This window comes from Meleagris gallopavo, chromosome 4, assembly GCF_000146605.3.
Source record: "Meleagris gallopavo isolate NT-WF06-2002-E0010 breed Aviagen turkey brand Nicholas breeding stock chromosome 4, Turkey_5.1, whole genome shotgun sequence".
Lineage (NCBI taxonomy): Eukaryota > Metazoa > Chordata > Aves > Galliformes > Phasianidae > Meleagris > Meleagris gallopavo.
The window spans coordinates 4,527,390-4,543,340 of NC_015014.2; positions in this window are offsets into that span (position 1 = coordinate 4,527,390).

Consider the following 15,951-nt stretch of genomic DNA (forward strand, 5'->3'; position numbering starts at 1 on the left):
AATTATTAAATAATTGGAAGAAAAAAAAAATCAGAAGTATACAATGCATCTTCTCCAACACAGATGTGGTCATAAAAGAGTACCGTTTATCAATAACCTTATTAAGAGCAGAAGACAGAAATGAAATACCAATCTTGAAATGTCCCTGCAGAGTATAGCTTTTAAAGTTTACCTTATTCTTAGTGAAAAACCTTACGCCTAATGGAGGAACAAACAAACAGAGTTTTTACTTTCATGCCTCAGTAGATCTTTGGAATAACAAGTTTTAGAGAAAGGTCAGCTAAGTACAGAATGACATGACGTATCAGGCTTTTAGTTTTTCCCCTAAAGTATCACGCTTCATTACAATATCTAAAATAGTCTATAAGCATGCAGGTTCTTTACTTTATTACAGTCTTAATTCAACACAAAAAAAAAAAAAAGTTAATTTCTACCTCCACTTGTACAAAACATCTATAATCTCCATGTTGGTCTCCTGCATAAATTAATCTATCCCAGAAAAACTACACATAAATTGAGTCATCTAAACATGTTTGATCTACACAGAGCATCTAGGGCAGACAGCTTTCCTGATGGAAAAAAGTGGCCACCTTAAAAGGGCAACTCAAACACCACAGCAGAACAACAAACTTTTAAAATCTGTCTCCATCTATACTGGAGGAAGTGTGAAGAAAAGCAGTTTATGCTGAGCTTCTAACTTCTCAACCATTACTGGTAAAGAAAAAATTTCAACTTTCTCAGTATCTCAGTTTTGCATCCAATTATTCAGTTAAGAAATGCAGCCTTGATTATTTTCAAGATACATAAAGCAAGTAATTCTTGATGGACAGTAATGAACAGGTTTTCTTTACTTACATATTGCAAAATTTACCCTAAGAGAATTGAACTTTTCCAAATCTACGTACATGGAGAATAGAGGTGGGTAGGCAGTATCACAGTAATTCCAACTCCATCAGAATCAGATTTTTGCAAGCTAGCAAAAATATTTTGTTTTAAGCAGGCAAAAGACATCAATATATTCACTTACAATACAGCAATAACTAATTTAAATTACCTGCTGATTCTAAGCAAAGCCAGTTTATATATCCAGTCTCAAATCCTGCATTCAAGGTTTATTTTCCACTGGTCTGGTGTAAATATCACTCAACTTAGATGCCTTAGAGAAGAGAAATATCAGAAATTTTCACATAAAGGGTGGTGAGGCACTGGAACAGGTTGCCCAAGGAGGTTGTGCATGCCCCATCCCTGGAGGCATTCAAGGCCAGGCTGGATGTGGCTCTGGGCAGCCTGGTCTGGTGGCTGCACATAGCAGAGGGGTTGAAACTAGATGATCATTCTGGTCCTTTTCAACCCAGGCCATTCTGTGATTCTATGATGAAATGTAATGAAAGGAATTGATGAGGGAAAGAACAGGAAAGAAGTTTCTGATGCTTAAAGGAATCACAATAAATGCTCTGGCATTAAAAGGTCTTCCCAGTCTAGTCAAAGCCATGAATATATAAAGATACATGGAATGTACAAGACAGATCTTTCCTCCTTCCTCAAACTTTTTCCACTGTCTGATTCTTAAGGCGATAGATTTACATGTCACGAGGAATAACAAGGTATCTTTCCTGACATTCTTTAGAGAAAATTCCTCTTGCCCTACCCCTGGACACTTTCTTCCTAACACAAAGCCATCTAATGAAGCTTCCAAGTACTTGAGATTTAGATCACAGGGAAATTTATCCACAGAAACAATTAAAATGAAGAAAGGCAACGCAAGAATTACAACAACAATCTACAGTGAAAATATAGGAAACCTTACCTACAGTTGTTCAGCCTGGAAAAGTTTTTACACAGCATTGTTACTACGGACCCTGCAAAACCCACAGCTTCTGAATTAAGACAGATACAGTAACAGCTGGTCAGCAAAACCGGCATGGTCATCTACACAGCTTGAAGGCTTTTCACTCCTCTGATGATCATGTTAGCAATTTACCACTGCCTGGACTGTATTCTCAATTAGGATGGAGGGAAAAAGCAACTTACACAAGGTTCTAAAAGGCTCAAATGGGAGGGGAAAAAAAATTAAAAAATAAAGGAGAAAGAAAGGAAAAAGGCCTCTTTGAGAAGGAAGCCGAGACACTTGGGTAGCAGAATTTGTACTGGTATCAGATTTGCCCTTTTAATCAAAAGTAGTACCCATTAAGCTCACTCTCCTTTTAAAGAACTCTTGCTTCTAATTACAATTCAAATCACGTAGAAAAGGGATGACCTTTCAGGAGACAGAAACTTCTCCAAAAATTTCTCCCTTTTCAACTGTCACATTAATCAAAGTTGAAAGGCTTAAATGATAAATGTCTTACTTAATTTCTCAGTTTCCAGTTAGTGCCACAGTGGAGAAGGAGGAAAAAAGTAACGTCCAGGAGCATGTTTAACAAAACAGAAAGGTAACTGCAACATTAATGGGTAATTCCTATTACTGCAATTCTATTACAAGTATTATAAACATACTTAAAGAACCTGAAGTTTGTCTTAAATAATTTTCATAAAGCTGTCATGCAGCAGTGATAGCTATGTCCAGTCACATGCTTTTCCACGTGAGCACGATCTTGTTTCAATACTTTGGTGTCAAGCTCCTAATCTGTCCCTACAGGAAAAGAAAATACGCAGCAGTACAAAAAATTGTACTTCTAAAAGGAATTTGAACTCATTTCTTTATTTCCCAGAGATCGTTTTTTCCTTTGAAAACTTTGAACCAGCATATGGATGGGAAGAGGCTTCTCTCACTTTGCTGTTAAAAAGGCAAGGTACTTAAATACTACATGCATACATAGCAAAGGACAAAAGCAGCATCTCAGACAATGCTTCCCCTTAGTTTGTTTGAAGTTTTCTCATGTCTCTTCTCACTGTCAGAAATAGATTAGGAAAAACCCATCTCTCTGCTCTGTTACTCAATTAACATATTCTTTTATTTTCCTATCTCAATCTAAACCTTCTTATTGCTCTTACTCCTTAAGTTAATAGCTCAGGTTAACTGTGGCTGAAAGAATAAGAAGGAATTTGTCCTATGGATCCTTCTTCTCTTACCTAATTTGCTTGGTAATAATTTAAAAAAAAAAAAAAAAAGTAATTCAAGAAAGAATGTACTCAGGGAAAAAAACAGAAATAAGAACAAAAATCACTTCTAAACCTTGGGGGTCTTGAATTGAGTCTCAGCTGAAACAACAGAAATGCTACAGCAGCATAGTTGATTAATGAACACTGATCTGCATGGGGTCTTGGGTTCTTTCTCTGGTGCTCATGAGCAGTCAGACAGCTCTGAAGTATTCTTGAAAGAGAAAGCAAAATTCATGAAACTTGCCATGTTTGTTTTGCTTTGGTTTCTTTTTCTTTTTCTTTTTAAATAAAATACCACTCTGTCTTCTTTACTTGAATTAGAAATATAGTTACCAACTAAAGAAAATAGATACATAAACAACTGAAATAACTTTCAAGTTTCAGGATTAAAAATTCGTGAGCTAATTACATAGCTTACAGATAAAAACAGTGTCTTGCCTCATAGCTACTGAACACCAACAATTTGTTTTTACAGTACTGTCATGGAACTTTTGTTTCAGAAAGCTACATTAACAAACATTCTGATGGCCAGAACAGACAGTTGTTCTTTTTTTTTCCCAATGACTGTGGATGAATTAACTAACTGCTGTGTACAAGCAAGTGTGCTAACTGTTGTGCAAGGACACCTCAAGCAGAGATACTGATGATTATCTTCACATTATGCTATTCCACATAAAAAACTGTTATGTGACCACGTATTTCAAGCAAAGTACCACAGAAATATCTAATTTCTGCATACCAAGTTCAAGTACTACAGCTACAAAGGTGTAGGTATGCAGTGCTTTTTGTAGGCTTTGTTCAGAAGAAGTATTAATCAGTCTGCTTACAGTTCTGCATTACAGCTACACTATGTCTATATTTTCATTTTTACCACCATCTCTTCATTTATAATCCAGCTCCTGAGAATATTTTGCTGCACAGATACTCTGTAAGTCCTTCCACAGGGAAGGTATCAGAAGGAACTGCTACAGAATTGTACTTTCCTCCCCATCCTTACTTTCTCTACACTAATGTTCATATACACATACTGTTGACAGCCATTTTATAATCACGATTTGATTCAGTAGATGGTTTGTGATTCCAACAAAACGTCACCTCAATCAGTTGCTTATTTCACTCTTTGAAGTAAAACCCCAAGATAAGTTTCCATCACTAACAGAAGAAGTGCTCAGTAGAAATTAATACCCAGAGGAGTGACTCATGTTCTGCTGACAAATATTTCTCTGAGCAAATGACAAAGACTTGCATTAGGAGTTTCCATTTTAATTTAAGGAGACAAGTCATTCCAAACTTTTCTCTCCTATTATTAAAAATTAGATGGAAAGGATGACATACTATCCATTTACCACAAGCTGATTTAAGCATTGACGACTTTCCCAAATTAAAGGAATAAGAAATATTTATTTAAGCAAAAGTCCTTGTAAGTAGTTCTATAGTAACGTGTTATAGAAATTTTAACTGCAACAGAAAAATAAAATAAAACATGCTTTTGACTTTCCTACAAGCTTCATCTGTACTTCCCATCCAATAAAAAGAATCCAGAACATCCTTTCTTCAAACTTAGCTCCACAATGAGAATTAAAGAAAAAGTGAAACAGTTGGCCTCATCTGTTTTCTCTTCTAGTTTACAGAAGAATAATAATTTCCCAGTCCTATAATTAGCAGTCACAGGACTTCTATGTTGAAAAAAATTCATCATGTTCACGCATATACACCCTGCTCCTGCTGCAGCCACGTACTTGCCTTCTTATTTTACTCCTGAGTAAATCTAACACATGATACTGACTTTAAAAATGCAGCCAGAAATATGCCTATCACTGAATCAGTGATACTGGGGGAGGAGTGAAGGGAAAAGCACACTGACAGAAACAACTATGAAATGCATCAACTGCAAATAAATTTTAACTTTGATAGAAAATTGGAAGAGTTGGGAGCACGTAACATTAGTGGAGCATAAATAGCTACGTATCAGATATGTCGTTTTCACTCAATAGCTTTCATCATGTATTTTTCATTATTTTTTCTGCCAGTTGATAAAACACATCATTTTCATTCTACCTTGAATTTACCACATGACCCGTGACAACCCTTCAAGGTACAAACAGTGGCTCTGATGATATTTTTCCAGTTGCTGCTGCACAACACTTAAGCCTCTGAACATGCAACTTTTCCTACCAAGTATATCTACTGCTTATGACCAATAAAATGACTCTTAGAGTCTCAAATATTTCCGTGTCGATCATCTTTTTACAGTGCAGACTTCACACATGCCTGACTTGCTTTTTTTTTAATAAAATAACTAGACAAAACAAATCCTACAGGATAAGCTTATTTCCTAAAAACCAATTGCTTCCTACATGCCTTTAAGTCAATTTTCATCTTCAGGTGAATTCATCAGTAGACCTAAGGAATGAGAAACATGAAAATCTATCTTTAGAAAAGCAAAACCAAGTTTGACACATGGTGAATATATGACTTCCAAAATGCACATTGAATGTTTCTGGTCTTAAAAAAAAGGGCATTTATATTGAGACAGCCATATCCATGCCAAAATAAACAGATTGATAAATACATAAATAAAAGAATGAGTGGCCCTAATTAGGTTAAACACTATCTTTGCAAGCATTTTGTTTGCACTGTTTCTGCTTTGACTGCTTTGGAAAAAAAAGTGTTTTTTTTAGAGGTCTTGCACTGTATTTGTACCGTTTCTGTATCCTTAACATCTTTTGCAGAAAAACAAAGAGAGACTGAAAAGGGTCTCAGCCATTTCTTTCTTCTTCCAGATGGGAATGCCCAGCAGGACTGCATTCAGGACACAACTCCCTAACTTAGTCAATCATCCACGTTCCACAACATCTCACCTTCACTGAAAGTGCAGTTTTTGGGTGGGCACAGTTGCAGTCTATAGAGCATTATTATTCTGAAGCTGTTCCTTCCAACTAAATTTTAATTTGAATACTTCCCTCTTATGTTTCTCATTCTTATCATTACATTTCTGGGCAGATCTGTTTTTGAAACCACAATTCTACAACTAGCTCAGCCCTCCCTTCACACCTTGCAAATAGAAGTTAGCAACCACATCACCAAGAATGGTTCCTTGATGTCATTTTGTTTCATCATTCCCTCTAAAATGCTGCAAGCTATACAGAAAAATACCGTTTTATGAAAAAAATATATATTAATTCAAATATTGTGTGAGTCTCTAATTCTGTCCTTTCAAGCCAGCCTCCCTAAACAAAGAACTTTCTTTCAAAGGAGGTCCACATTTTTAAAACCACCATAATTTTCCCCAAATGACTGGTTTTGTGCAGTTTTTTATTTTTTTTTATTAGTAGCACACTCTTCCATAGTCAAGGAGTGCCTGTCCTCTGCATATATCAACAGACAGCTAATGCTGTCTAAGGAATCTCTAGCTAAAGTAATAACTGCTTAAGCTGGTTCATAAATAAGGGAAGTTATTAAAAGTTTATGTCCTGCAAGCTAGCTTGCCAAGTGAACTTAAAGATTTCTCTAAAAAAAAAACATAAATTGCTGTTTAATGTTAAATATGAGAGGGAGCATTTGTAAAAATTTGAATATAATCTCCCTTTCAGGTTTCTTTCTAAACATGAAATTCTCAAAGCTGTCCCAAAAGATGACCTATACCAACTACTGAAAAGGCATATGTTTTCAGTTTGTTTTTGTATATTCCTCTTGAATAAAGTTTGTAATATTGAATAATCAGCATTTGCCCAGGAAGAGTGTATCTACAAATAGTTACCTACAATTTAATCTGCTAGTTTCTAAACAGTTGATGTCATATCACCAAGCACTAGAGCAATATTTTTCCTACACAGCAAATTCCCCCACAAATTATGCTTGGGATAGTTACATTACATATATAGCTGAACTAAAAGAAATTTGCAAGTTTCATTGATCCTCAAAAGCAGTGATACTAATATTTTCCAGAAGAAAAAAAAAATAAATAGATTTCAGACACTGCTTTTCAAGTAGTTTATTTTCCTTATTGTAGCATACTAAACCATAAACTAGGTTGTCAAAGAAAATGGCACTACAATTAATCTTTCCAAAGCAGGGAAATTTTACCTTTCTGAAGTGTCCAGAGTCATCTTGTAACAAACAATACTATGCACACATACACATCAAGCAGTGCAGAAAAAAAATAATCTTAAGCCTCTGCAAAATCAGACCAAGAACATGATTCTGAATATTTCTGCTGGTTCCATTAAATTTAATATCTGATTTCCCACACAACTAACAATTACGGATAAAACCTGCTGTTCTTCAGTAAATGAAATTATTGTGGAAGTCAAAGAAATGCAACCATTTCTTTTAAATGCTAATTTAGAGCTGATCTCTGGAAAGTTATTTCAAAACCATGTAGATTACATTAAAGTAGTAGCACAATTGGACAGCTACAGTAATACACCAATCTTTACTACCACCAAAATAGAATGGCTTAGCTTGCTTGACTACCTCGTGATCATTGCCTCCAACTTTTGTTTTCTTTCTGCTCTAAAATTTATGTTCAACAACACAAAACATGAGTAATCCAACTAAATCACTCTGAACTATTTCAAGAAGCGTAAGTCACAGAATGCTTCAATCTTCACAGTAAATTATATTTGAATAAGAAATAATAAATCATTACATATTCCACAGAGCTCTGCTAATGATCGACCAAAATAAAGGATACATTTTTAACCTAAACAAAAAAATAAGAAGGTTGGGTTTTAGTCAACACACCAAGTTTCAAAACTTCACATACCTTGGTAGTATCACCAAAACACCAAAGAAATGAATCTTTGGCTGTAAGATGAGAATACCATCTAAACGCTGTCAAAACCAGCAAAACCTTAAAAGTATCAATGGGAAAACTAAGTGCTGCTGACTACACAATATTGCCTTCTTTCCAGCTTCCAAGCACAGGATTCACTACCAAAGTCTTAAGGAAGTGTTCAGTAAATGAACACTTTTGTACATCTTTCTCCAACAGTATGTGCAAAAATTCACACGTATTCTCATAATATGTTGGCACTTGAAAATAATCTTTTTTTTAATTAAACGTCACCTATCTTGAAAAAAGTTGATTTTATTAAAGGTTTTATGGAAAGTAACAAGACATAAATATGAAGACCACCAACAGCAGCTTTATTCATACTAGATGCAAATGAAGTCAACAACAACAACAAAACCTCAGGCCAGACAATAAGTCTTAACAAAAAGGAATCAGAGCAACTGATTCCAAACTCTACACCTTACGGTAACCACAAGCCTAATCTTTTTGCTGGATAAAAAAAACAGAGTATTCAGGACATGAGAAACTCAAATTTATAGTGTAGAATAACAAGTATGATTACACTGATAGTTCGGTTCATCTCAGAAAACCAAGTGGCAGAACTAGGATTGACATCAATTATATCCATCAGTGATACTGGACTACAAATGAATCTTAATGTTTAAACGCTATATTAACAATCATCTAGATCTCTTCATCCTTCGTAGCTAAAGGATGTGGCAATTATGCATTAATGACCACTGTAAAAACTACGAGTTGGAGTTTATGAACATCTCAAAGCTTTCAAGGAAAAGCTTTCATGGACTCCTGGAAACAAACCTGAAATCTGCCAAGTAAATTTCCTTTTCCTAAATAAGCATGCATAGTAGCTTGTCTAGTTAGGAAAACCAGACACAGATGAGATAAGAACTCAGGGTAAGATAGGCCTTCGGGTAAACTTGTTCTCACAAACCGTGCTGTTGCATGCTCACAGCAAGAAATCCTGAAACATGGTATTCTGTTCTTTTCATGCAATCATAAAACCATGGAGACTTTTTCCTCTAAGAGACCTCTATTCTCAAAGTCTTCTCCCAGAGTGTTGATTTAATTGCAGTTTGTATTAAAAAACAAAAATAAAAAAGAGTAAAATGAATATGTATATCGAATCAGTAGAGAAACAGTAAATCAAAAGACAACACTGGTTACCTCTTTCATATTTGTGGCATCTATTTTTAACTTTAAAGCCAAGGTTATTTAGGTGTGGTAAAACTATTTTATATTCAACAAATAGAACACTTCATTGTTCTTAGAAAACTAGGACATAGTATTTGCAGATCATCTCAGGATTCTCCCTGGTCGCATAAATCTACTTGCAGCAGAGATGCCAGTCATTTCAAATGCTTGTTCCTAAGTAGCTCAAGCCAAAATCATTTAAACATCACACAGCTAAATCATACTATTAGGTCCCTAACTAATTTTATACCACTGGAGCAGAGCCCTTAACCTCTTCTTAATCCCATATAACTGGATCAGTCCTTAAACCTTTTTCCCATTGAATAACCTGCATTGTCCTTAGGATGTTTTCCCTGCATATTATAATAGAAATTTGTAACAATTTAACTCCTAAAAACAAACAAACAAACAAACAACCACAAGAAAAAACACACAAAGAAGCAGAAAATGTTTTTTGTTGTTGTTGTTTTGTTTTTCCATAAAAGGCTACATACACAGAAGCAAAGGAAAAGAATGCCTTCTTGTTATGGGTGCTGGACTCAAACTAAGCACAACATTCATTGAAGTCCTTTAAGGAACTTGCAGAGGCAAGAAACAAGACCTCAAGATTTACACTTTCTACTGCCAGAAAGGAGAAAAATATTCCAGTTCTGAATTCTTCCTTGCAGTTTAAACCACAAACACTGGAAACATCAAGAGACCCAGTTACTTTGTAAGAAAATAAACCCAGGACAAGTATAACAAATCTTCAGAATTCATAAGACGAGCGGACTAAGTGCATCATCATAAGAACAGAAAATAGACTGTAGATTTCCAAGAACTTAACCCTCTGAATTATAATATGATATTTCTTAGTTAGTCAAGGTTCTAATTTGAATTCGACCTCTGATTTCTTGGTACATTCCAGTAAGTTCACAAGATATTTTTGACACAAAAAGTAATACACTCCTCAAACCATAATAAAGCACTGCCCATAGTTTTGTGCCTTACTTCAGGCATCTCAAATTACTATGTTAGATGATTAATCTAGTCCAGAATCAGATCGCTAAAGAAAATTCAAATAAATCTGTTTCAGATTTAAAAAAAAAAAAAGGAGGTAAATCCTTCCCACTGCTTAGCTTTACCATGAACTCCACTAATTTCCCACAGAATTAAGCCATGAAGCAAATACCTTAATACCTCTCACAAAATAGGTTATTCAGCTTTAGTTTTAATAATATTATCTATATAAATGGTCTTCCTAACCCAGCCTGAAAATCTAGTCTCAGTAACATTATCTTGCAATGCATGCCAGAGCTTTCTTTCTTTTTCTTTTTTTTTTTTTTAAAGTTTGTGTGATTTTCCTTTTCCTAAGTATTTGCCACCCTCTCATTTAATTGAATCTCGGCACTGTTTTGCACACTGCAGCACATGATTCAGCTAAGGGGTAAGCAGAGTGTGTCATACAATATGCATCTCATTGGAGAAGCCTGCACCAAGGCGTAAGGCAGCACAGAGGCACATACCTACACCTCCAGGAAACAACGCAGCAAAGCACTGGACACGGGCTATAAATATACATGCAGAAACCGTATCAGACAAACTGCCCCAAACAAAATATTTTGATTCAGGTCAGTGAAATCAAAAGATTGTTTTCTATCAAATGAGCAACGAAGTGAGGAATTTACTCATGAAAGTAATTTGCTTTAAAAAAAAAGAACTAACCCCCTCCCATCCCCAGTCAAACGCAGTAGCTTACGGAAATAAAGTGGGACTGTTTTCACTGTGCTCCAAGAAGTAGCAACAAATTTCAGTCTTCCCACTGTGGCCAGGCAGCCAGGAAGGCCAACCATAGCCTGAAACGCATCAAGCACAACACCGCCAGCCAGCTGAGGAAGGGACTGCTCCTATCTACAAGTGCACTAGTGTAGCCTCAATACTGCTTGCAGTTTTGGGCACCACAGTAAAAAAAAAGACATAAAGCTATCAGAGAGCATCCAAAGGAGAGCTACAAAGCTGATGAAGGATCTAGAGAGGAAGATGTACGAGGAGTGGTGGAGGCCCTTTGGTTTGCTCAGCTCAGCAGACAAGCTGAGGGGAGGCCTGATGGCGGCTGCAGCTCCTCACAGGGAGTGGAGGGCAGTGCTGAGCTCTGCTCTGTGTGACAGCCACAGAGCTCAAGGAACAGCACCGAGCTGTATCAAGGGAGGGTCAGATTGGACAGGTTCTTTGTCAGGGGGTGGTCAGGCACTGCAACAGGCTCCCCACGGCAGCGGGCATAGCCCCAAGCCGCCGGAGCTCAAAAAGCATCTGGACAAAGCTCTTGGCCATACGGCCTGTTTTTTGGGTGGTCCTAGGCTGAGCCAGGAGTTGGACTCAACGATCCTTATGGACCCCGTCCAACTCGGGTTATTCTGTGACTCTATGATTCAATTTCTTTCTGTTTTTCAAAGTGGCATAATATATTCAGAAGTCTATTTCGTAGCTTTAGTTTTGATATAAAGATTTTAAACAAACATGCTGGCATAATTAAAGACATACACCACCTCTCACAAACATTGGTGAACATGTTCTCAGTGACCTCAAATGAAAAAGGAAAGACTCCACACAAACTGGATTCTAGTCCAATTTAATAGGACATTCTGCAAAATTCCTTAAAAATATGCTATTTGAAAGAATTCCTACAACAACTCATGCACTATACAGTTAGCTGACTGCACGTCATTGAGGTATTCAAATTTTATGATAGTCATTAATTCCGCATTATGAAGACTTTTTCCTGCTTTTTTCCCTTTTTTTTTCTTACCCTCATTCAAGCACTTCTCTTGATAAATGCCACGCATAAAACAGTAAATCACAATGTCTTTTGTTTCATCCCTATGCTTGATTACTCTTGGCAGGTTTTTTGGTCTAATGAGCAAGCTGTTTGGCTAAAGGAACTGAAAAAAAATCAGTTGTCAAAACTGAAAATACATCTACTTGATTTTCAAGCTAAGTTATGTTTTATACCAGCATAAGTAAAAGCTGTACACTGATATATTTCAAATCAGTTGTATAAAGAATGTGCATAATTTTACACCTATAGGAATTTTAGCTGCCACTAGAACTGTACTAGAACGTTTCAGATCTTTAAACGAGTGTGAATTACTACCCCTTGCCTGCACTAAAATAAAATTTTTAAAGCAGAAATAGTTGTGAAAATAAATCTTAAAAGGGTGTTATTTGCACGTTGAACTTTATTACTATTAACATATGATAGTAGCTTGCTATCTTTTAAGATAAATGCTTCCTGACATTCATGCTGTTGAATTGTTCAGCTACAGTCAAACAGGGGAAGTCACAGTCTAACTCTTCCTAAAACTTCTAGATCCCCTCACGTTCAAATTAAAAGCCAACCTGCTTGACATGAACTATGTAAGACAGTATCAAATTTTAGAACAGATAAGCACTGCTGGTGTCTCCAGTTTTGCTTCACAGAATAATTTGATGAATTTCATTAGGACGTGTTTGATACCTTCTACTACCTTTCTATGAAAACTGGAGTTTGACACAAACATTTTCTTGTAAATCTCTAGATATTTGTAGTCATACTTGTCATGTTCTTATGAGATACATAAAGACATGTAAAGAAATCAGGTATTTTTTCCAGCCAACTAATAAGTCACTTCAGACAACTGCGACCCATAACAAAGATATTAACCAATAATTACCATTTTATTCTGCACTTCACAAGCCTAGTTAAATACACATCACTCTCAGTGTACAGCAAACAAATTCTCCATGATCAACAGAAAACTTGAGGGTAAGATAAGAACAGCAGACACGATGAGGCTGATCTGTGAAACACTTCTAATATTGAGTATTTTGCTCCGCAACATGAGACACAGAGTAGAATTCCCATCAATTGTCACCAATCTGGCCTAACCTTACGTGAAGGCACATGAACAAGGCATGCATTCCTATTTAATTTTAAAAACACGAGAGCTCAACCCTCCATATACTGAACTTCAAATATTCTGTAACTTTAGTATTTAAAATCTTCGGGGGAAAAAAATGTTATTCATGTCTCCAACTTACAAAGTTATACTGCAACTCCAACCCAGGAAATCTGAAGGAAAAGAAACAAGAGCGTCACACACCCTAGGAAACTATCATCTTTATGCAGGATCATTAAAAATAGAACTGCAAGCATTCAGAATATGAAAAAAGAGACAGAAAGGTACCACAACTTTTGTCTAAACACAATGTGGAGGTCCCTGCAGATTAAGGCAGTATGGAATCCCAATCTATTCCATCATATACATTAGGTCACATTCTGTTCTAATGAAGAACTTGGAAACACTTTGAAGTTTTCTACATCTGTATTAGTTTAGTCCATAGTACAAAACTACACAGATCAGTCTAATTCCAGATGTGATTTCTCCTTCTGTTATGAGATTACAACTGTAAATCTCAGAGCAAAGTCCCATCATCATGTTATGTTTTAACTTCATCAAGGTACTGCTTGTGACAAATTCAATGAAGTTTTGGCCATGCATCTCCGCATTCTTTGAGATAATATGTTCTTTTGAGCAGGCATGGAATATCACACCACAAGTAGAATCCCTTACTCTGCTTTCCTAGCATAACTGAATCTTTTTCTTAACAGTGTGAAGTAATCCTATTCACACGTTCCCCAAGTACCAAAACTGTAACTTCCTGCCCAAAATTTCTGAGTTAAGTTAAATATATTCAACTTTGAAAGTAAATTGAAATAAGGACAAAGATGAAAAATTTAGAAGTTTAACAGCTTAGAAGGGACATGCAAGATTTACTAAGGTTCTGAAAAATAGATACGCAGTTAGCGTGCTTTAATCCAGTTCACATGAGAAAACACATCCTATTTGCAGTACGCTGGGCAATCTGATAGCCATTTCCCCATCTTCCTCAGGATTTAAACCAGTTTGTACTCCAACATTTGTTGTGATTCTTTTTCACTGACATCATTTAACATGAATTACTGACACTATACACAAGACAATGACATGAAGGTGGTAGGAAAGTGAAGTGTAAGAAAGACAAATGAAGCACCCTTTCAAGTCACTGTCATATTTGGGCCAAAGGAGGAAACACCCCAGATCAAACTGGCATGAATTTAAATGTCATTCTCCCTCATCCTGCTGCAAAACATCATAGATATGCTGCTTAGATCACCACTTCCCCTAGAAGTCAAGTCTTAATCTATGCCAGTGGCACACAGCCTCCTAAAGCCTAACTAGAATTTGCCCAACTAGAATTTCCAGATTTAATACAATGTCTGGATATAAGTTAATGAGCTATTATAGGCATGTTATCAGGTCCAATAGTCCCTTTTGGCCCTACATTTTATGAATGAAAAGGGTTCTCAGTGTTCCACACTGGCTTCCCACTGGCTTCCAAATGAAATGTGACCAAATTGGCTAATGTATTCTTCTGCCTAAGGCTGAAATTATACAATGGATTCCTAGTGTTGATACTCTGCATACCAGTGGACTGATTCTGTTTACAAGAATCATCGTTTGGGTTTTCTGCAACACTGATCTTATAGTCATGAACACAACCACCAAATCCTCAAAGAGACAAGCATCAATAAATATATCTCCTATACTTTGCATATTAATACAATTTCAACAAATAGCTGTCAAAACACAGGGTATTTTCCATACTCAGAAGCATACACAGAGGAATAAATTCTGTCCTTATCACTGTTACACGGGTCAAACAACAGAATGAAATTCACCATCAGTGCAAACTCAACAAATGTCAACGGAGTTTATTTTCAGCTGTAGGCAAGCTTAAGGATAAGTGCAATATGTAGAATTATTTGATGACTTGCAGACTTTTTTGAGAGAGATGATGAACAGACTGAGAATGAACAGCCTACTTCGAATCAATGACTACACATCACTTGAGAAAATAAACAAATAGCTTTTTTTCCTGCAAGAAGAAAAAAAATCAAAGTCTGGACAGCCTTTAGTATACAGCATATTAAGAGAAGTGTTTCCATAATCCAGGAAAACGCAAGCCATCCAAACATTCTGGTATCTTTTAAACCCATTCTCTTAACTTGTGAAGTTATCAACAGAGTGAAAATATTCTCACTGAAATGTAAAGGTTTTGTCATAGGTTAGAATTTTACATCAGACCTTCGTGTTCTGTCCCTAACTCCCACCACACACTGCACCACCTTTCTCACATAACCCATTAATTCTCCTAGTAATTTTAACTATTGTAAGGGAACAGTATGAAATGAAGAGAAATGAAAAAGCAAGAGCAAAAAATCATCAAAAAAAATCTAGCAACTAAAGGCTGTTCACACCAGGTAAGGATGTTCAGTAGAGTGTTCATCACCAAAATTACTAGCACAAGTCTCTCTTCAAGACATTTAACTTCAAGACATACAAAAATAACACTTAATACCATGTAGTATGAGGGCTGCTCTGAAAGGAATGTCTCTTATTTTATTACGTTGGCCTGCAACACCAGAGGTGAATGTTGGTGGTACAGCAGTAGAGGCTGAACCTTCCCATTAGCATTCCATTCCATTTTCTTGCCTTGTTACAGATGGTAGCAAAGGGGCAGTCTGACAAATTCATGCCTGACATGAAAGCACACACGAAATGAGGAAAAAACTGCACCCACTGACATTCATCAATGCTTGTTGAACATTTATGGAGACCAAAAATGGATTCTATATTAGCACAGTGAGGTGGTGGGCAGTGAGGGCATCGTAGCAGCTGTGAAAAAACCTCCGCTGGTGTAGATTGTTACAAGTGTGATATGCATGGTCTCATTAATCTCTGGCAAAAATATATAGCTAATGGTGGTGATAATGTAAAAAA